At 42.9% G+C, this 22,035-nt stretch overlaps 1 long non-coding RNA gene across 1 annotated transcript; it reads right to left on the bottom strand.

The window, feature by feature from the left end:
• Positions 1 to 574: 574 nt before the first annotated feature.
• LOC141985345 (uncharacterized) lies at positions 575 to 21,560 on the bottom strand. Its single transcript, XR_012638912.1, has 3 exons — positions 21,422 to 21,560; positions 8,476 to 8,565; positions 575 to 603 (listed from the first exon to the last, which is right to left on the bottom strand). It is a non-coding gene; the product is annotated as an uncharacterized LOC141985345 (long non-coding RNA).
• Between the last annotated feature and the right edge of the window lie 475 nt (positions 21,561 to 22,035).

Genomic DNA, 22,035 nt, shown 5'->3' on the forward strand with positions numbered 1-22,035 from the left:
TTCCCCCCATTTTCTTCTTACTTTACACCCAGGCTTGGCCAGCCTCGGGTTGTGCGTGCGTGAGTATGGAAGTGGGTTAGGGCTGGGATACTAATGCTTTCTTTCTTCCTTTAAGTAACGTGGGAGCTGTCCCAACACTCACTGCTGTTATTTTATTATTTTATTAATAAAGTTTTAAAACTTAGACACTTGGTGTGCTCCTTCATCCCCTCCCCAAACAATCCTGCAGCCTCAGCCTAATCACCTAATGCCTCAGGCAGATTGGTAACATAAATCTGTCACAAGACCTGGCTCCAAAAATTGGTGGAGCCAGGCCCCCGGGCCTTGAATATTCCTGGAGCCCAGGTACCACGGACCTATATAACTCACCGCCCCTGGGTGCGGGAAGGGATTTAATAGCATCTGGTACTGGCCAGGTTAGTCAGATCTCCTTTGGGGTCCCTTCCATTTCTAAAAACGTTGCTTTTAAAATATCAAAGTCCTATAATTCTGACCCCCTTGTTCCAGAGAGACTGGCTTCTTCTTGTTGCACGTTTGTATTGCAGACTAAAGACCTCAGGAAAGCAGCTCCTCTCATGCTCTTTTTCTCAGCCTAGCATGCATCTAAAAGAAAAAAAAAGCTTTATGCCATCTTGAGACTTGCCTTAGACCCTCCTGTAATACATATATCTTTACCAATAATTTTAAAATTCACTTATTCAATTAGGTAATGAGTAGCTGCAGCCATAGCTTGTTAAAGGGACGCACTATATGCAATGCATTTTCTTCTTCTGAGATTGGTGCACAGGTGTCCTTACAGTGTACATCTATATATCTTATTGGCAGTGCCCTGGGTTGCAATGTAGGAACAGAGTTAACATTGTTAAATGTGCAGAGGAACAACATCCCCATTGTTTATTTTATAAATTTCATGTGACATTCATTCATTTCCATTTTTAAAAAACCCCATTGGATTTTCCTTTTTGGAGTCTATCCTGCATGCTTTATATGGATCATACTCCTGCTGAAGCCAGGAGATTTTGTTCTGAGCAACGAGAGCAGAATGGAACCTGTAGAGGCTGATCTTGCAAGGGTACTACATTCTCTCATCTCCCACTGAAGACAGGAGGTGGTCAGGGCACTCAGCACCTCCCAGGGAGTGCTCAGCACATTGCAGATTTGGGCCATTGATACAGTTGGCGTACCTTGTTTGCTCCTATGCTCCCTTTGCTACTGATGTACAGTAAGGAGTGAACATTGCCCTCAAGCTGCAATCTGATCTTCAGACAGAGCTCAGCCAATAACTGCAGAAAAGGGCAGCAGATTTTCCTTAAGCAACAGCATCAACAGCAGGAGTTCTGGAAGCTGTAGTGGCAACAGCCGCCTCTGTTATGACAGTTCTCTTGTAGGTCACCATGGTGAGAATGTATCTTGGTATTTCATCTGTCCAGCCACACTAATGTCATTTATAAACACCAGAAGAATAGTTTATATTAATGAAATATTTTAGTATGAGTATTCTTCATGAGGACATGCTAATTAGAAATGCACACATACAGTCCCCTTGAGGGAAGATTTAACTAATGGATAAAGTGAAGAGGGATTTAGCAGCATTTTAAAAAATAGATTAAAGGCATATTTACGTTGGTGTGATTGCATCTTTATGAAACTTGTTACTAGGTATTTGAAAACTGGCTGTTGTTACTAAAAAAAAGATCCTTATTAGATAGCTTACAACTTGTAACCCCGTGTCTTCTGCCTCTATGCTGTAAACATCCATACGAACTGTGTGCATTTCTTCATGAATTGAAGATCAAATTTGCTGTGAATCATTAAAATAGTTAAATTTAGATTTAACAATTTACATTAAATTTAAAAAAACACAACATTTTGTGGTTAACTCTTAGATTAGAAAAAGCCAGTTAAAGCTGCTTCAGTTTCCTCAAGCAGTGATATAAACAGCCTGCAGGGTCCTGTATATATACAACAACTACTGCTATGTCAGGGAACCTGTTTGCAACATGCTTGTGTCCTAATCATGTTCTGATATCGTTGGGTTTTACCTGTGTAGAACAGACCAAATGGTATTATATTCTTACTAAAGAAATCATGATCCAACCCTGAAAGGCATAGATAAGTCTCTAGAGATATGCAGATGGAGCAGATTGTGAATTACCAGTCTTTTGTGACTGGATGCGGAGGACCTAGCATGAAAAGAATTAACTCCCTGCTCAAATCTCTAGTGACAAAACCACACACAGAAAGGGTTGGGATAACATAATAGGACTTATTGAGGCCAATCAGGGGCTAAGGATTTACACTTGGGAACTCCATAAGACTGTGTCAATGGAGGGTAAAGGATGGAAGAACTAAAGTTGTCTTTTGATAATGTAAACTAGGAATAAACATACTGACACACCAGGGTATGGGTATCTATCTGTTGTTTTTTGTTATATCTTTGAGACGGTCTTTTCATTTTATTTTTTAAAAATGCTGTTGAATTTGGGCAGAAACTCTCCACATGAAAGATTTTTGCTCTTGACTAGGTCAGGTGATGGTGAATTTGAACCTGGCATTTTCTCTGAATTACTGTATTAATAAGAAAGCAAAGAGGTCAGAAGGGGAAAGTGGACTTTTTTGGAGAGGAGAGGAGAGGAGAGGAGAGGAGAGGAGAAAATTGAAGGTTGCTTCCACAGCTTCTATGGCTATTTTGATGTCATACCTCCCTTTAGTATGTAAGTGCATTAGCGCACACTAGCCAGAGTGGCAATTTGGAAGGAGTGTCATCTAGTTGCTGGCAGTACTATGGGTGAGGTGATCTGGACTTTTCTCTTCCTTCTCTGATAAAGTTTCTCTATGATCCATGGCAAGTTGGTGACCCCATTTTTCCCCATCTGTAAAACAGTGATAATGCTGCCTAGTAATGTGACGTGACGTTTCTGACAGATCTGGATAGAACCAGCTACATGATTGCAATTTAGTATTATTATAGCTACATGTGAAATGTTTTCATGCAAGCCACTGATACTTAAATGTACTTAGTGCAATAACAAAAACACCAAACAAATAACTGAATAGCACTGCAGGATACTGTAGGTATAAAGTTAATTAATGTAATATTGCCCTTTATTTGGCATTACCTAACTCCTTTTTGGTACAAGAGCTGTAAGTCTATAGATCCTAACAAAAATATTGTCCTCACAATATACATTTTACAGCCCAGTTAACTGTTACCCGGCACTTTCTTTAATCATTAGCATTAGTATAGCATGAATGGAAACAATATTTCCTTTCTCCCACCTCTTAGTACTGTTTATTTAGGCCTTGTCTACATGACATAATTGCATCAGCTTAACTAAAAGTGTGATTTAACAAAAACACAGCTTAGTTAAACAGGTGCAAATCTATGTGTTGACATATTTTGGTTTGTAAGTGGCTTATTGTGGTTTAGTTTATACTAATTCCTACGAAAATTAAGCTAAACCACAATAATTATTAATTATTATTTTAATCCAGTTTATAATTATATGAGTGTCCATGCTGCCTCTTGCACCGTTTTAACTAAACTGGTTTAAAATCACATCTTTAGGGCTTGTCTACAAGGGGACACTCAAGAAAGTTAATCCAAATTAACTGAATATGTGAATTTAAAGGGGCTCAGTTAAACTGCATTAAACCCCTGCATGGAAACTCTCCTTCAGAATTGAAGTGGCCCTAATTTGGTCTTGTTTAATTCACTTTAAAATGGTGAGAAAATAGGGCAATGATTCTGTTACATTTTTTTCTTTTAGAGGACGACTGCTTGGGAAGTGTCAAAAAGATGATTTGCAATTTGCTGCAAAAAATTTTTAAAAATCACACTCTACCAGGTTTTCACCTAAGCAGTCTCCAATGTATGACACATTAATCGCACAGCAGGTAGTATCACTGTTTATTAAAAGTTATTGTTAATGTACTGGCTTACTATGACTCAGTTGCTGCCATAATTATACAACTCAGAATCCTCATCAGCCAGTCAGTTTGGGACGACAATCAAAATAAGTTTTACAATATGCCAGAAGTCTATCTTTGATAACTCTAGTTTCTCTTCCTAGCAAAATACGGGAACAAAATATTAAAATAAAATGTCCGAAAATTAACAGGATAATATAACCAAGTGCAATGGATAGCACAGGTCTAAATAACAGACCTTGCTACCCAAACTTGATTGCTTTTTGTTAAAATAACAAAACCAAGAGAAAAGGAACACAGTAGGGTGCAATATATTTGGTCACAGTTGAGCTTTTGAATGGTTTTCTCATGAAGTGTTACACTCAAAACGAATTAAAATTGTCTTGAAGGGAAGGGGTAATCATCTAAAGTCCAGATATTCAAAGAGGGAGAAACCAAGACAGCAGTAATGCTGAAAGAGAGCTAGCAGTGATAGTGGATAGAAAACTAAACAGGAATTTGCAGAAAAAGGCCAGTGACATTTTGGGCTGGAAATTGAGACTCATCATGTCATGGAGCAGAGAGGTAAAAGTCCAGCTAATGTAGCTTTTCTGTCTCCATAGCTGCAATACTGCATTCAGTTTTGGACTCCTCAGTTCCAGAAAGGAATTAATGAATGGAAAGGAGCTCAAACAAAAGCAACAAAAATGATCAGGGGATGAGAGGGAATGATTTGAGACAGGATTAATATAGCTAAACATATGCGTAGTTTCACTATATGACTAAGGAAGATGTGGGACGTAACTGTCTAGAAACATCTGAAGGGTATCAACACCAAAGAAGAAGAGGAATTATTCAGCATGGTACAAAGGGATGTAACTAGGAATAGTAGTGGGATGAAATAAAGTTTTGATAAACTGCAGGGGAAGGTTTTCTCACTGATTTCAATGGGACTTCTTGTGTGAATAAGTGCTCACTAATGTGAGTTAAAGTTGCACAATCTAGCCCAGTGTAATCTACAAAGTTGTGGAGTAGGGAAGCATTGGAAGCTACTTTCCTAGGGAGACATAGAACTAGAATGGACAATATATTAATAAATGTACTGAAGAGGATAATCCTGAATTGGCAGGATGATGAACTAATGGGTCTCTGCTGTCTCTATGGCAGCGGTTCTCAAACGTGGGTCAGGACCCCAAAGTGGGTCACAACCCCATTTTAGTGGGGTCACCAGGGCTGGCTTGGACTTGCTGAGGCCCAGAGCTGAAGCTGAAGCCCGAGCCCCACCATCTGGGGCCGAAGACTAAGGGCTTCGGCCCTGGGTGGCGGGGCTGAGGTTACAGGCCCCCTGCCTGGGGCTGAAGTCCTTGGGCTTCAATTTTGGCTCCCCCGCACGGGATGGTGGAGCTTGGGCTTGGGCTTTGACTCCCTCATCCTGGGCTGCGGGGCTTGGGTGGGCTCAGGCTTCGGTCCCCCCTCCTGGGGTCATGTAGTCATTTTTGTTGTCAGAAGGGGGTCTTGGTGCGATAAAGTTTGAGAATCCCTGCTCTAGGGCTTCAATCTCCACTGTGCTCAAGCTCTGCTCAAACCCAGTGGAAAGGAGGGGCTGTCAGGGAGTTGATTGCAGCTCCATGATTCACAGCAGCACAGCTCCAGTGCAAGTTAAAGCTTCAGGGAAGCAATTTGAATTTACACCACTGACATAGGTTTCCGCAGGGACCTTACACTAGTGAAAAACCAGGTGCACTTCTCTCCCCTTATTCTGGGACAGGGAGGCATTGTGGTGCAGGAGGTGACTTATCCTATGAGGGAAATTCTTCAGGGGAAATCCCTGACTGCTTTGGTGCACTTTGTGCTGCATAAACAGGACAAAGTGAACTTGGCAAACCAGCGAATCTAGCTACTAATGTTAGAAAGTTTTAGAAATGGACGAATGGAAACATTGACTAAAGCCAAAGATGGACTGCTGAGAAATAAAGCATAATAACTAATGGGTGGCAGGCAACTCTTTGTATCAAATGGGCTGATGTAGAAACCAATCTAAACATTTATACTGTTCCCATTCCTATTGTACCTGGACATTGTGGAGCATGTGACACTGGACATGTATCTGTGCTCCAAGTTCCTTAATAACTATGTAGCATTAAGGATGGGGTCTGAGCAAAAGCCCAGATGTGGAACGCTCACCCATATTTTGTATTATGATCCAAACTTTGTTGTTCAGTCTCATCTCTGCAGAACTCAAATTGCAGTAAAAACTCCTAACATACTCCCAAACATACTCCACTACAGATAGACTGGATTAGTACACGTAGCTAACTTTTCACCACAGTTAGGCCTCAACCCTCTTTCACTGAAATCTATTTGTATCTTCCACCCAGGTGAATCTGCACCAGACTACAGAAGGGGTGGAGAGGCAGCTTCTTAGGACATTGGAGACTTCTCATGAGGTGTAATCTTTTATCTCCATCAAACATCTGCTCCCCACTAAAAAAAAATAGACTTCTGGAGTGGGATTCCATGCCACAGAAGTCGTACATATTGTGGCTGAACAGAAGATCCTAAGTGATTTATACTCAAAGTAGCTATATCTGATTATATGCTGCTTGAAGACTAAGACTTAGTTTTATCAGAAAGTTGAGCACTATAGCACCACTAAAGTATCTGGATTTACTTAATAGGAGTTCCAGGTGTTATAGTAGTTGCTGAATCAGAGTTGATCTATTTTTAATTCAGTAAGCCAAAATTGCACTTGTATGACCTTAGCTGAACACCTCTTTAGCTGTATTTGCAAAGATCACAGATTTGAAAAGGTAAGAAACTTGTTTATATTGTACACTGACTTATCTAGTTGTGTCTTAGACATTTCTGTAAACTAGGCATCAAACCAATGCTATCTTAGCAAAGGCAGATATGTAGAAAGAATTTTAAGAAAATATCAAAGCTTTATGACAACTTAGCTTCTACTTTTTAACCAGTTTTATAGTACCAAGACTACACCAAGGTGCATACTGAAATATCAGCACTGAGAAAACAGAATGGACATTGGTGACTCCTATTATGGTCCCTGTTACAGGGTTATCTGCCCCTTTAATAGCCTAGGGGCTGGGGGACAGGGAGCAGCTGCTGACCCTACCCCAGAGAGGAGCCCAGCAGACAGGTATTGGGAATCAGCTGACACAGCTGATCAGCACCTCATGATTTGCTCAAACTCTCAGCGGGAATATAAAGGAGAGCTCAGCCATGCAGTTGGTCGAGTAGACAAGTGGTGCCTCCCCATACTGAGGGGGCACAAGCTAAAGGAAGGACATGTGACCGCCCCACGTCTCCCCACTCAGTGACCCTTCCCTCACTGCACCCCACCCAGGGCTGCAATGCTCTCCCCGTCCCACATTACATGTGGGGAGGGGGCTCTCTGTCCTTCTCTCCCTATGCCTCCCCCGCTGCACTTTCAGCCACTCTCCCTGGCAGCTGGGCAGGGAGCGGGATGGAGCCACTTCTGCCTGAGAGAGCCTGGCTGGGAGGTTCGCTCTGACATACACACGTACTCTCCTGCCAGGGAGAGCGGCCAAACGTGCCGGGGGAAAGGAGGATAGAGGCCCCTCTCCCTCCCAGCCCCTGGCAGGCCAATCTGGGGGGGCACTTGATCCCCTCCTCCCCCCCTGCTCCCACTACACATTGCTGAATAGAGCAGGAGACTGCAGCCAGGCTGTCTGGCCCTGTGGAGTGCCCCTGGGTCAGAAAGGGTTCTGTCTGGTAGCTGCCAGAGGACCCCAGTCCGAACCCCTAACCAGACTGTGTAGTCTGCTTATTGTATATTCTTCTTGCTTTGTTTGGGAAGACAATAAACAGAGCCCTGAAGTAAGGGACAGAAACCTAATCTGGGTGTGGCTGTCTGCCTATCCCCTGCCTGGTAGACCAGCCTACAGTCTCATAGGAATGTTGCAGAGAGGCCACTCCAGTAGGTCCTCTGCAACAGAAGCCATGGAAGGCAACTACTGCATGGGCTTAATGGGATGAGTGTATTGTATTGTTACGGCATGTATCACCAGGATGTACTGTTACGCATAATCTTGTGAGTTCTTTTCCTTAGCATATAAACAAGTTTTGACTCTTGGAAAGACATGCAGTGTTGTTTGTTTTCAATTATTCAAGGTTTTGTGTAGAGGTAGCTTTGGGAGAGAGGGTGCTGAGCAAACAGCAGCAGAGTTTGCTCTCTGCCTTGAGCTTTCTTTAAAGTAAATTCTTGAGGCAGAGGTACTCCATGGGAACTGGGCATTGGTGTTGGACGGAGATTCCTGAACAAAGGAATTGCCCTGCATGCTGTGTGACCATTTCATATCAGGACTGGTGTATGTGTGTAAATAAACCATGTTATATTTAGTATATGCCCTGATTCCATGTAATTGATTTCTTCTCAACTGGGAAGATGACCTGCAAGGCCCCAGACAAGTGCTAGTACTTGGCAGAGGGGTGACACGGATGTCAGATAGGACAACAGTACTTTGTTGGCCAACATGGCAGCAGTCACACAAACCAGTGGGTTAAAGTATGTATGTCTATACTTACTCCCCCAGACTATACCATGGCCTCTGTGTAGTCCCTTTAGCAGATGGTTCCTGTTGTAAGTAGTAATTGATTGTAGAGTTGTCCATGGGACTGTCACAACCAGAATATGGGAACATGTTAATACTGTTTGTAGTTTGAGGCTAGGGGAGATGTCATTATAATACTTGTCAAAACACGGCCTACTTTCTATGTAGGCACTGACACTTCTGTGAGTTTTATGACTATAGGTTACTTTAACTTTATTCATAACGAACATTGAATAATGTAGGCCACTGCTTCTCAGAATGATGCAGAACTTCTGCCTTGGTGCTGGTGACAGTGTTAGTGTAAGTTGGAATGGGAAGTTGAGAGATTACAGAGACAATGGATGATGGGAGGTTACCCCAAATGTTCCCTCATTTTTGTTTGCAACTTATTCAATGGATCCTTAACAAAGGAAACTAGAAGTGACATTTACTGCAGGTGAATCAGAAGTAGTGCAGAACTATACAACTACCTAGGCAAACAGTTGGTACTGGTTCTCCAGGATTTTATAAGATGTCTCTCCCACCTACATAATACAGTTGATACTTATTTTAATATTATTGAGAACTATTCTCACACTAAGTCTTATGGAGCCCAGTCTGAAGAGCGGAGGTACCCAGATTTTAACTAGGACACACTTAAATCTAGTTAATAATTTAAAACATTGTAAATATATTCTATTTACTTGTGTTATCTATTTTCCTTTTTTCGTGTGTGTAATAGATAGTTTGGAGTCTGCCTTGACTCAAGCAGGTGGATTTTACATCTTTTGATTCATCTCAGTCATCTTAGTAGAGAATATTCTTAACCCATAAATTTATTACCTTGGTATGTCTCTACCATGGCACTAGCCAAAGATTAAGGCAAGTGTCTTCTACTGGCATAGATCCTCAGCTGATATAAATCAACACAGCTCTAACAAGAGCAGTGCAACAACACTGATTTACATTAGCTGAGGATCTGGCCTACTATTTTAAACTAAAGAATTGGTATACCATAGCATCTTTGGTTGGATTCTGATCTTTGGTTTTAAATGACTTTTCAGTATGAAGGCTTTAGTCCCAAGTCAATGTCTGTCCCTTCTGATGATAACAGAACCCCCATCTAGAACAATACTTTCCAATCTTAAACATACTTTGGGTTATTCACAAATGTTTAGTAGGGCACACTAAGCCAACTCATGGTGATAATGATAAATGTTGGCTTAATGACTGCTACTCAAGGATAGGTGAACAACAGTTTTGTTCTGTTATTTTGCTCATAGAAATACATATTTTCCATGCAAAATACTATGTTAATGTACAGTTAACACTGAGATGTTTAAATACTCAACATTCAAGAAATCCAGGGCCCAATCCTCAGCTCATGTAACTTAGCAAAGCTCCAATTAAGTCAATGGAGCTTCACCAGTTTACAGCAGCTGAATATCTGGCCCTCATTGCTAAGGCTCCCTTTCTCCAGTGTACTAGGAGCATTCATAACATGATCACGTATCAGTGGGCAATATAACATACTGTTTGGCAGAGCTGAATAAAACAAATTGAATTAAAAATTGAACTAATTTGGTTTGAGCTTATTCATATCCCTTTTGTGTTTGCTTTCTGCAACCGTTCTATCTAGCAAATTTACTGGTAGGACTCTTTGCAGAAACAGTCAATTCTACATACATACTATAGGAGAGTACATGTGGAAAGCATATTTTTGCATTCATAAAAGTAAATATTTACACTGAAGACGTGATTCTCAGTCATCCAATCACAGAACAGAAACATGACAACTGACCTCTGTGTCCAACCAAAATTAACCTGCGTTGCTCCTATTTCAAATACTCTGAATGAAATGCATATGAACAATCTAAAAATCAAGAATTATGTAAAAATATTAATTGGTGAATTATTTTCTCACATTTTTTTAAATTAATCTGCTCTGAGACAAATCATAAGCCAAAAAATTAATTGAAAAAAACCCCCAATTCTTACAAATTATTTGCCTAGCTCGACTATTGGGCAAATACATATTTTAGAAATATAGGTTAAATGTGTTAAAGTTTACACACTAACCATGCTTGTGATATTATTTGAATTTGGTACAATAATTTGTCACTGTACAAGATAAAGTAAATAGTAGATCAATGGGGTGAAATCCTGGCTCCACTGATATCAACGGGAATTTTGCTTTTTACTAAAGCCAAGATATTTTATACATGATGATGACAAATCTCTTAGTACGATGGTCTACGCAGGGAGGAGTATCATGTGCCAGCTATTCCACATATGTAAGGAAGAACTACAGTAATACACTGTTCAAAGAAATCTAGAATCTTACTCATAAGAATCAGGAGGTTGTAAGTCACTTAAAGTTAAGAAATTTCGCAGTTTAATTTATCTAATGGTAAAGAAGGCAATCTGATGCACATCTGCAACAATTTAAAAACTCTGCTGTTACTGTTTTTGGCCCCAGATCTGCCATCAGATTCATGTGGATGGACCCATGGGACTCTGCATGGCCACAAAGGTCCACCCACACAAATTTGATGGCAGGATCAGGGGGCTTAGATATTCCATCTTCTTTAGTACAGTGGGGGATCTTTTGTAATTGATACGTTAATACCAGCAAATAAATTTAACCTTTATGAAAGGTTTCTTCTCTTATGGTCATACAGCAGGGAAGTCTCAAATAGAACTCCCGCCTACCTGGGAATTCTGTCAGTAGGGGAGAATTGTAGACCTTTCTTTCCTTTCCACTCCACATAGTGGGTATAGTGTATCAAGAAGGGACTGCCCAGCAGTAGGGTGATGAATTTTATTAATGCTATTTGTTCAATAAATGGGTTATTAGGTGGCTATTACTTAGCAGGTTGTGGGAAGGAGCATAGGAAAGACTAAGCAGCTTGTTTTCTTTGGAGAAAAAAACTTTGATTATTTTTGTATCAAGAATGTTACTTTTCAGTGACTGTAAAATGCTGTTCTGTGAAACTGGAGCATCTGCTTCTTGTGATGAAACTAGGATGGAGTCCATTTGACACGTTAGGCAGACACACGTTTCAAGTGAACAGCTAACATTTTCAGAGCTCAGAAACCAAAGGTAAAAGGTGAGATGATAATGTAAAAGTGCTGTCAGCTTCAGTATCTTTCTGAAGTGACTGATGTTATTTTGTCAAGACCTATTTCACAGCTCGTTGACTTGAGCATGAAGCAGATTTAATTCTTGAGGCGATCCATCAACAGCTATCACTGAAGAGACAAATCTATTCTCACAATAACAAAAGAACATACAAAATGGGGACTTAGAAAAATCCATTTAATAAGAACATCCTTTCATCCTTTTTAGAGCAGCATCAAATAGAAGTTTCTTGTAAATGACCCATTGACTTTGTATTTACAACTTTTTCCTATAGAGTCCATTTCAAACCTTCTATTCAGTTGCATTTGTATAGATCACTTAAGAATTTGCTTTCATTTTTACTTAATTATTCTGTTTTACTTTCCTGACCAGAAAAGGAGTCTGGACATTGTAGTTTGTGCATTTATATGTATATACACACTGATATTTTTCTATATAAAAATGTTTTCTTTAAAACAAAATTCATTGAAAACCTCTTAAGTGACTAGCCCAACCACACACACAAAAAAGTCCTTAGCTTCCCCTTGCAACATCCCGCCATTATTTCACCTTATCACCTCATCCACTTCCACCGCCACCACAATGACAAATGCCTCTTGCCACACATGCCTCTTGTGCAAATTTTAATTCTAAGCCATGTGGAGTGGCTAGATATTTATATTTTCTAATTGTTTGGAATGTTGAAGTGATGTTGCATTGAGTTAGATGGTTAATGTGCTTGGTGTAGCTTTTTAGATGATGGTTATGTTTAGGTGGGTTATGTTAGATGATAAAAAAGAAAACTTTTTATTTGAAAGTGGAAAGCATTTGTAGTAGTGTTTATCATTTTGGGAAGTTACTGTTTGCAATGTTTCTAGTATTACTCAGGTGATGTAATGGGGAAGTATGATGTTTTTTGTCTCTTTCAAAAGCTGATGTTTATGGCTGGAGTTAAGGTTTCATGTTTTGTATGGAGATGAAGGAAAGAGCCTTGTGGGGGTTGATCTGGGCAGAAAAAACAAAAATCATGATTTTAGATTTCCAGGGGTGGTTTAAAATTCAACTAGTGATTTCCTGGCTTTGTATGGCTGTGTTGGTGTAATATTCACTGTAGAAAGAATTCAGAGTAACAGCCATGTTAGTCTGTATTCGCAAAAAGAAAAGGAGTACTTGTGGCACCTTAGAGACTAACCAATTTATTTGAGCATGAGCTTTCGTGACGAAAGCTTTCGTGACGAAAGCTCATGCTCAAATAAATTGGTTAGTCTCTAAGGTGCCACAAGTACTCCTTTTCTTTTTGTAGAAAGAATGCATGCTGGAAGAAGATAAATGGAAGATGCAGTAGCAGCTAAGTGTGCCTCAGTCATATTGAGCATAGTCATTATCCCATGGCAACCATGAAGTAAAGCGGAATCTGAGTTTTATCATGTCTCTGTTTTTACAGACAATCTGCCTGATTCTGCTTCTACTGAAACCAATGGGAGATTTTCCCATTAGCTTAAATGGTCGCAAAATCAGATAGGCACCGATCCCTTCCTGCCCCCAATCCTAGTGTTTCTGTTTGCCACAATTCAAAGTATGGTGCAAGAATTATCAGGACTGAATGATTTTTATAGTGGCCCACACAAAAGACACAGCATTTTTCAGCCAGATGTGCCATCACTTGAATAATATATGAATTGTATTTAAAAGACTGCCAGATTCAGGCCTAAGTGAAAGCAGAAAAGGACTAGTTGGGTCTGTTAGAAAGTATCTTACATAAGCCCTAAGAGGGGAGAATGGAAAAATAAAACTAGGGCTGTGATAGGGCATACAAGCCCCATGCAGGCAAGGAGGGGGTTAATGGAGGTCTTTGCCAGGATAGCACTGCCCTGGGAGATTTTGACTGACCAGGGAACCAGCTTTACATTGAAGGTTATGTGCTAAGTGTATAAAAGAATAAAAATTAAGACTCAGAACTTCTCTTTACACCGCTAAATGGATGGGTTGGTGGAATGTTTTAATCGGATATTGAAGAACATGCTAAAGACGTTCATCACCACATATCTTCATCATGTGGACCAGATGCTTCACTCCCCTCCTGTTTGCAGTATGAGAGGTGCCAAGCCATCTACAGGCTTCTCTTTGAAATCTTATGGGAGGCAACCTCAAAGGATTTTGGGCTTGGTGAGGGAGATGTGGGAGGAACAGGGCTCTCAAACTGAAAATGTTGTCCCCTATGTACTTAAACTTCGCAACGAGCTTGAAGGTCTAAGTTCCTTTGCAAGGGAGAACTTTTTGAATGCCAAAGAGAGTGCGTCAGTGCTTAATTTGTGCCAGGGCTGAGCCCTGGCATGTCTAGGCTTGGAAGTTCATAGTCCCGGCACCTCTGGGCTTGCCGCATCAGTTATGAAAGTAAAAAAAATGCTTGAGCCCCACCATGTCATTTCTTGAATGCCTACACCTCTTTCATTACAAGGTAAGCACTGGAGTGCATACAATAAAGGAGCCCATATCAAAGTGTTCAAACCTGGTGAATAGATGCCCCTATTGCTCTCTAACACAGAGTCAACTCCGTTGGTTTGATGAATTATACAGCAGATAGGACCAGCAGATTAAGAAATTAGAAAACCTGATAAAAGAAAGACTAAATAGATCTACCACGTCAACCTTTTAAAGCCATGGAAAGCTCAGAAGGGATTATTTATAGCCCCTTGTGCTCCAGAGCCAGAACAGGACTCTCAGATACACAACACTTGGACCATCAGGCCCATGTGTGTTGGGGAGAATCTGATGCCAGAAGACCCAAGCGCGACAACTGGCAGCTACATTCTACACAGTCTTTTTAGCCCATCATATGCATCCCAGGAAGATGAGAGAGATTATAAATAAGGCAAAGATATTGTCACAGATATTTTTAGTAAAAGTCATGGACAGGTCATAGGCAATAAACAAAAATTCATGGAAGCCTGTGACCTGTCCCTGACTTTCATTAAAAATATCCCTGACAAAATTGGGAGGAAGGCAGGTTCAGCACCCACCACTGCTGCGGCTCTGGAGTTCCCTGCTGCTATTGCAGTGAGTGGGAACTCCAGGGTCCCCTGCACAGTGGCTGGGCAGCTGTGGGCGTCCCCCTGCCGCCTGCTCTGGATGGGCAGCTGCGGAGTCTTCCCCCCACCCTCAGTGGCTGGGAGCTTGGGGAGGAGGGCAGCGGCTGGGAGCTCCTGCTTCCGCCTGCTGCCCAGCGGCTAACAGCTGCAGGCAGGGCCACTGCCAGCAACAGCTGAGAGCTGCAGAGCTCCACTGGCTGACAGCTGTAGTCCTGGGCAGAAAATGTCATGGAGGTTGCTAGAAGTCACGGAATCCATGACTTCCATGACATAATCGTAGCCTTAATCGTAAAGCAAGAGCTCCAGGCCATGCTAGAGCGTGGAGCGACTGATGAGTATCATAGTTACTAGAGAAGCCCAACTGTTGCAGTGCCCAGACAGGATAGTACAAGCTGCTTCTCTATAGACATAAGGAAAATCAATGCTATCTCAAAATTTTATACATATCTCACACTCCAAGTAGACAAATTACTGGATTGGTTTGGCTAGGCCTGGTATGTTACCACCTTGGACTTTATGAAGGGGTACTGATAAATCCCTCTCACTCCTGAATCTAGGAGAAAAGACAGCCTTTGCAACCCCTTATGGGCTATATCAGTTCCAAACCATACCATTTGGCTTCAGTGGTGCTTTGGTGACTTTTCAGTGGCTGATGGATAGGGTCATTCAACCGCATGGTGATTATGCTTCAGCCTCTATTGATGATATTTATAGCTGGAACTGGGAGGACCACCTGAAGCAGGTAGTGGCTGTCCTCCAGTCCCTAGGGGTGGCTGGATTAACGACAAACCCTGCAAAGTGCTATACAGGTAAGGATGAAGCAACACCACAGTAGCATTTAATTTCCAAAAGGGAAACTACTGAAAAATGAGGAAGCTAGTTCAATGGAAATGAAAAGGAGCAGTCACAAGAGTGAAATGCCTGCAAGCTGTACGGAAACTTTTTAAAAACACCATAATAGAGGCTAAAATAAAAATAAAAAAATAGTAAGAGGACCAAAAAAAAAAGCCACCCTGGCTAAATAAGATGGCTGAGGTTATATCTTTTATTGGACCAACTTCTGTTCGTGAGAGAGACAAGCTTTCCAGCCACACAGAGCTCTTCTTTACATCTGGGAAAGGCACTCTGAGTGTCACAGCTAAATGCAAGGTGGAACAGATTGTTTAGCATAAATAGCTAACACATATTCTAAGTGACCATTCAAGGTAGAAGGGCCCCGTTAACACCTCTGCAGTCAGAGACAAAAAGAGGGGGTTCGTGGGTAACGGATGGTTGTAATAGTCCATAAATCTAGTGTCTCTGTTCAGTCCATGATTTTTAGTGTCTAGCAGAGTTATGAACTTAAACTCTCAAGTGGGTCTTTTGTAAGTGTTGGGCAGGTTTCCTTTGAGGATGACATATAGGTGTGTCAGACATAGAGAGATCACTTTGTGAAAAGTGTTCACCCACAGGTGATAGAGTGTTTTTGTCTTTTATCATTTTCCTGTGTGAGTTCATTTGAGAGTGCAGTGATTATCTTGTTTTCACCCACGTATTTGTTATTGGGGAATTTAGTGCACTGGATGAGGTACACATGTTGTGTAGGACCCATGGACCCTGAAAGGTGTGTTGATCCCTGGAGTCTACAGGTTTTGCATCTGTTGTTCTAGCAGGGTCTGGTGCTGCTTTGAGTTGGTGTGTCCTGGTCTGTGGGGAGCTTGCTTCTGATGAGCTTGGAAAGGTTGGGGAGGGATGAGGGGGTTTGTTTGAAGGCCAGAAGTGGGGATTTAGGAAAGATTTCTTTCAGGATGGGATCCCCATCAAGGATGGGTTATAGTTATTTAATGATACCCTGTATGAGTTCCAGCCTGGGATGGTAGGTGACAGCTGGGAGTGGTAGTTGGAGGGGGGTTTATTTCTGTATTGAAGCAGGTTCTCTCAGGGTATTTGGGTGGCCCATTCCAAGATGTGATCTACTTCTCTGGGGGAGTGTCCTTGTTTGATTAAAGCAGATTTAAGTGTGTTAAGGTGTATAGCCCAGACTTTCTCCTTGCTTCTGCAATATCTGAGTGTCTGGCTGTAGATAGCAGATTTCTTATTGTGTTTGAGGTCTGGATCTATGAAGGTAGGTGTGGTGATCTGTGAGTTTCTTGTATAGGGTGATCTGTGAGTTTCTTGTATAGGGTTATCTGTTGAAGCTGATTGTGGTGTCCAGGAAATTGATGTTAATGTAGGAATGTTTCAGAGACAGTTTAATGGACAGGTGGTGGTTTAGAAGATGTGGTGGAAATCTATGAGCTGTCCATCCAGAGGATGAAAATATTATTTATGTATCTCAGGTATATGATTGATTTTGTGGTGCATTTGTCCAGAAATTATTTGTGGTGGCCCATGAAGAGGGTGGCATATTGGGGAGCCATCCTAGTACCCATGGCTGTTCCCATTGTTTGGATACAATGTTTGTTGTTCAGTGTAAAATTGTTAAGGGTGAAGATTAAATGGATGAGTTTGGCAAAGTGTTTGGGCTGGATACCTGAGGGTTGTCTATTGTCTTGTAAATATTTGAGGCAGGCAGCTATGCCATCATTGTGAGGGATGTTAGTATATAGGGAAGCGACATCCATGGCAAGGATGATGTTCTGAGTGAGGTTGTTAATATTGTGGAGTTTGTGGAGGAAGTCAGTTGTGGTCCTGGAGGAAGCTGGACCTTTGTGTGGTGAGTGGTTTGAGGATAGTTTCTATGAGTTCTGATCTAAGTTCCCTCTAAACTGCGTGGCTGCGCAGTTGCCTATTAAGCACTGTGCAGGTGCTCAGGGCTGTGGTGGGGGGAGATGCCCAAGCCCCAGACCTGCTGTGGCATCCCGCTCCCCCAACCCAGCCCTGGACTGCCACAGACTGGAGAAAGGAGCCCCTCCCCCAGCCCGACTCTGCTGCAGCTGGGGGACAGGCGCCCTTCCCCCAGCCCCTCCCCAGCCCGACCCTGCCATGGCCAGGGGCCCCTCCCCAGCCTAGCCCCGGACCTGCCGCGGCCAGGGAACTGGTGCCCCTCCCCCTCAGCCCAGGTGCTGCTGCAGGGAGAGAGAACTGGGGGGGGAGCCCCACTGCATCCCAAATCTCTCATCCCCAGCCCCACCACAGAGCCTGCACCCCCAGCTGGAGCCCTCACCCTCCCGGCACCCCAACCCTCTGCCCCAGCCCTGAGCCCCCTCCCACACTATGAACCCCTCAGCCCTACCCCACCACATGAATTTTATGCGCACCAATATGGAGGTAATATGTCACACATCACCTCCATATTGGTGTACATAACACAATTCATTCTGCACATGGGTGGGAAAAATTAGAGGGAACACTGGTCCTGATATTCCTTCAGTAAGAGTGTCGTGGCCAGACATGATGCGTCTGTCTGAGTTCCCTTTTTGTGTATCTTGGGAAGCATGTTGAAGGTCCGTGTGGTGGGTTTGTGGGGGATAAGTTTGTAGAGTTTCTCTTGGAGTTGTTTGGGAAAAGATTTGATGATATCTTTAAGTTCATGGGTAAATTCTGATGTGGGGTCTTCTTTGAGTTCTTTATAGTAGGTGGTGTCAGAGAGTTGTCAGTTGGCCTCCTTAACCGTAGTCATCATGGTTGAGGACTACAATGGCGCCCCCTTTGTCTGCTGGTTTGATCACTATCTGGTGGTTAGATTTCAGGGACCATATGGCTGTCTTCTTGGTAGTGGAGAGATTATGGTGAATGTGATGTTTGTTAAGGATTTCACAGTCAACTTTTTCCCCTGAAGCAATCAACGTAATGATCAAGAGTGGTTTCGTCCGTTCTGTGGTGTCCAGTCAGATGATTCTTTTTTCTTATGACTGTTGGTGGGAATGTGGTACTGTGAGTGGTGCCATCATTGTTGTGAAAGAATTCTTTGAGGCAGCGACAGTGAAAGAATTCTTCTAGTTCTCCACATGTTAGCAGGTATCAGGTTCTGTAGTGAGCCAGAAGTTCAGTCCCTTAGACTTAGACTTTGAGAGTACAGATAATTCAACTACAGTGAGAGGTAGTCTTGATTAAGTTGATGATGTTTGGGTATCATACAGTGTCCATGTGGTGAGTACTGGTATCATGGTTTCTCCTGGAGGTGGTGTTCTGTGGGTTGTCGAGTAGTTGTTGTTGGTTCCACTTTTTGTTTTCATGTTGGATGGCTGTCATCAGGGGTTTTTTTCTAGTTGTTTTTAATTTCTTGCATGATTTCCAGCTAACTTTCCCTTTTTTTCCTCCAGTGTGTGGCAGCATGTGATGATTTCTTGTTTGAGGTGGTCACTTCTGGGGTGTGTTAGGTGCAGTAGATGATTCCTCAGTTTTCTCTGAAGTCTGTCTGCAGAGCTGTTCAGCATATCTGGAGTTGTATGTACTGGTCAGAGGATTATATATGGTGAGACTGCTGGGGATGATGTTTTGTTTTTTGCATTTTCCCAGGAGTAAATGTAGCTGTTAAGTTTTGCTTCTTTTTTTTCATGTTGTGAAGATTCCATTTCAGCTGGCTAAATGAGATTTCTTCTATTGTTGTATGCTGTGTAGTTGTAACCATGTTGGTCGCATGATGTTAGGGTAACAAGAGACAATATATGTTTTATTGGGCATTGTGTGAAGAAGTACTTCCTTATGTTTGTTTTAAATCTGCTGCATATTAATTTCATTGGGTGTCCCCTTCTTCTTGTGTTATGTGAAGAGTAAATAGCATCTCCTTATTAAGCTTCTCCACACCATTCATGATTTTATAGACCAACCTGAAAAGTCCCAGTCTTTTTAATGTCCCTTCATCTGGAAGCTGTTACATACCTCTAAGAATTTCTGTTGCCCTTCTCTGTACCATTTTAAATATATCTTATTTGATATGGGGCAACCAGAACTACCTGCAGTATTCAAGGTACCATTGATTGTTATAGTGGCATTATGATATTTTCGGTCTTCTTATCTATCCTTTTTCCTAATGGTTCCTAACATGCTGTTAGCTTTTTTGACTGCTACTGCACATTGAAGCAGATGTTTTCAGAGAACTATCTAATGAGTTCAAGATGTCTTTCTTAAGTGGTAAGAGTTAATTTAGACCCTGCCATTTTGTATGTGCAGTTGGGTTTATGTTTTCCAATGCGCATCACTTGGGATTTATCAACACAGAATTTCATCTGCCATTTTGTTGTTAAAGTTCATACTATTCCTTTATTTTTGGACTTTAATACCCCAGAAGGGGTTGACTTAAAATGTGACCAGGCCAGAGGGTCAAGTCAGGGGAAGAGGCGGACCAAAACAAGACAACCAGAGTGGCTGTGATCATGTGGTGCCAGATGTGGGGGAGAGGGTAGCTGCTACACCACACCCACCCACCAGGAAACACTCCAGCAGTGAGTCCACTTTTTTACAAGCACGTACTTAAGTATATTAATAGAGAATAGCCTTCTCCCACAATGAAAAATCAAAGCCTTTTCCAGGGACCGTTCATGAACTTTTGCCATTGCAGCCACTCTTTTAGACCTGAACAAAAGGAAAATGCCATGTAAACTGACTTTTATGCCCATGATCACAAGTTCTGTTCTTGACAAATGTGATGCATATAATTTGGGGGAAATGCAACTTTAAACCAATTTAATGAAAGAGGACGGGGCATCACATTGTTTACATCAGTAAAAAGTATTAGTAAAGGAAGTATTTTATGCTACTGTACAGATAATAGATTACAGCATGGGCACTCCAAAAACACCAACTTTGCAGGAAGTTTGGGTCAACTTTTTTTAGTTGAAGCCAAGAGAAGTTTTGTCATTGATTTCAATGGGACCTGGATTTCACCATTTATGTAGATAAGAACATGATGGGGGGTGGGAGGAGAGAGAATGTACCTTGTTTTCCTTTTCTGATTAAAATGGATGAATAGGGCTAAAGTCAAATTATAGGCAACAATACTCCTACAAGACTATGACACTACAGAGGTTAAAAAAAAATACCAGCATCAATGGGTTCTTCTGCAGAAAGAGACCTAAATTCAACATAACCTTCTGGTAGCCTGGAGCCACTAACCAAAAGGAGTATGGAAAAAATGAGGGAGGTGCGAAGGGCAGGTGCCTCAGGACACTGTGCTGATCGCATGCTGTTACCAAAGATATTTCGGAGGCAACTTTGTATTTGAAAGGAGAGAGTTAAATTAACAGTTGCGTTGGCTGTATACTAGCCGCACAATTATAATATTGTCTAAGAGGGTGGCACTGGCGTGCTCACTGGGCATACGACACACCCTGTCTTGTTACTGAAAACCACTGGTCGCAGCTGCTATCAGTCAAGTACCTCCCCTGTCCGCCTCCTCACCGTTGCTATTGCAAAGCCCTGGGTTCAGCCTGCAGCGCGGCACCCCGAGGGCGGGGACCGGGGCAGGGCCCAGTCCTGCTCTGCCGGACAACGTGCAGGCCAATGATCCACTGGGCTGGACCGCATGAGGGGTGCCCAGGCCCCCAGCCGCCTTCTCCCTTAAGCCCTGGCCTTCCCCGCCTCTGCGCTGCGGCGGTCGGTCCCTCCTTCGAGGCCGGGCGCCTCCGCCCCTGCCCCCGCTTGTGCTCCCGGCGGCACCCGAGGTGCGAAGCACCAAAACGCATTCCCTCCCCCCGCCGCGGTGGGAGGCTGAACCGCTCGCTCGCTGATTGGCTGGCGGTGATGTAATGTGCGAGCACATACGGGCATTTTTCATCACCTCTCCGACCCCTGTCTCCCCTTGCAGCTACCTGAGGAGGCCACCCTCTCCACCTCCCGCGCAGCCAATCACAGGGCAGAGCGGTCTGCCGTTGGGGGTGGGGGGAAACGCTTGCTTGTTTTGTCAAAGCCGACTTCGCTCTCGCCGTCTCCTTCGCCTCGTCCCTTCGGAGGAGTGATTGGCAGGCATGCAGCCCAATGAGAGCAGGGATATTACAGCTACGTACGTGCCCGCCCTTTAGCCAGGCAGCTGTGAGGTATGGAAGGGAGAGGGGATGTAATTGGACTGACAGCATCAAGAGCCTATGAAGTGTGGGCCACGAACGTGCTGTGTGGGAGGAGGTTGGTGTTCGTGAAAGAGGCTGCGGGGGGAGGGGCGGTGGGTTTAACTGACAGCGACGCCCGTCAATCATGCCCAGGCTGCAGTGCCCGGGTAAAAAAGTGCGCAGAAGTAAGGAGGATGACAGGAGAGGCACTTGATTGACCGTAGCCGCGGCCAATAGCTTTCAGTACTAGGCTAGGGCACACGGCAATTGCCATCTGGGCGGGCGGAGAGAGGATGGGGCAACTGGTGAGTGGCAAAGGGGTTAACCAATGCCGCTTAGCATATGTGCAGCAGGCAGGCGTATTGGCCAATGGGAGTCAG

The sequence above is a fragment of the Natator depressus genome, chromosome 3, assembly GCF_965152275.1.
Source record: "Natator depressus isolate rNatDep1 chromosome 3, rNatDep2.hap1, whole genome shotgun sequence".
Classification (NCBI taxonomy): Eukaryota; Metazoa; Chordata; order Testudines; family Cheloniidae; genus Natator; species Natator depressus.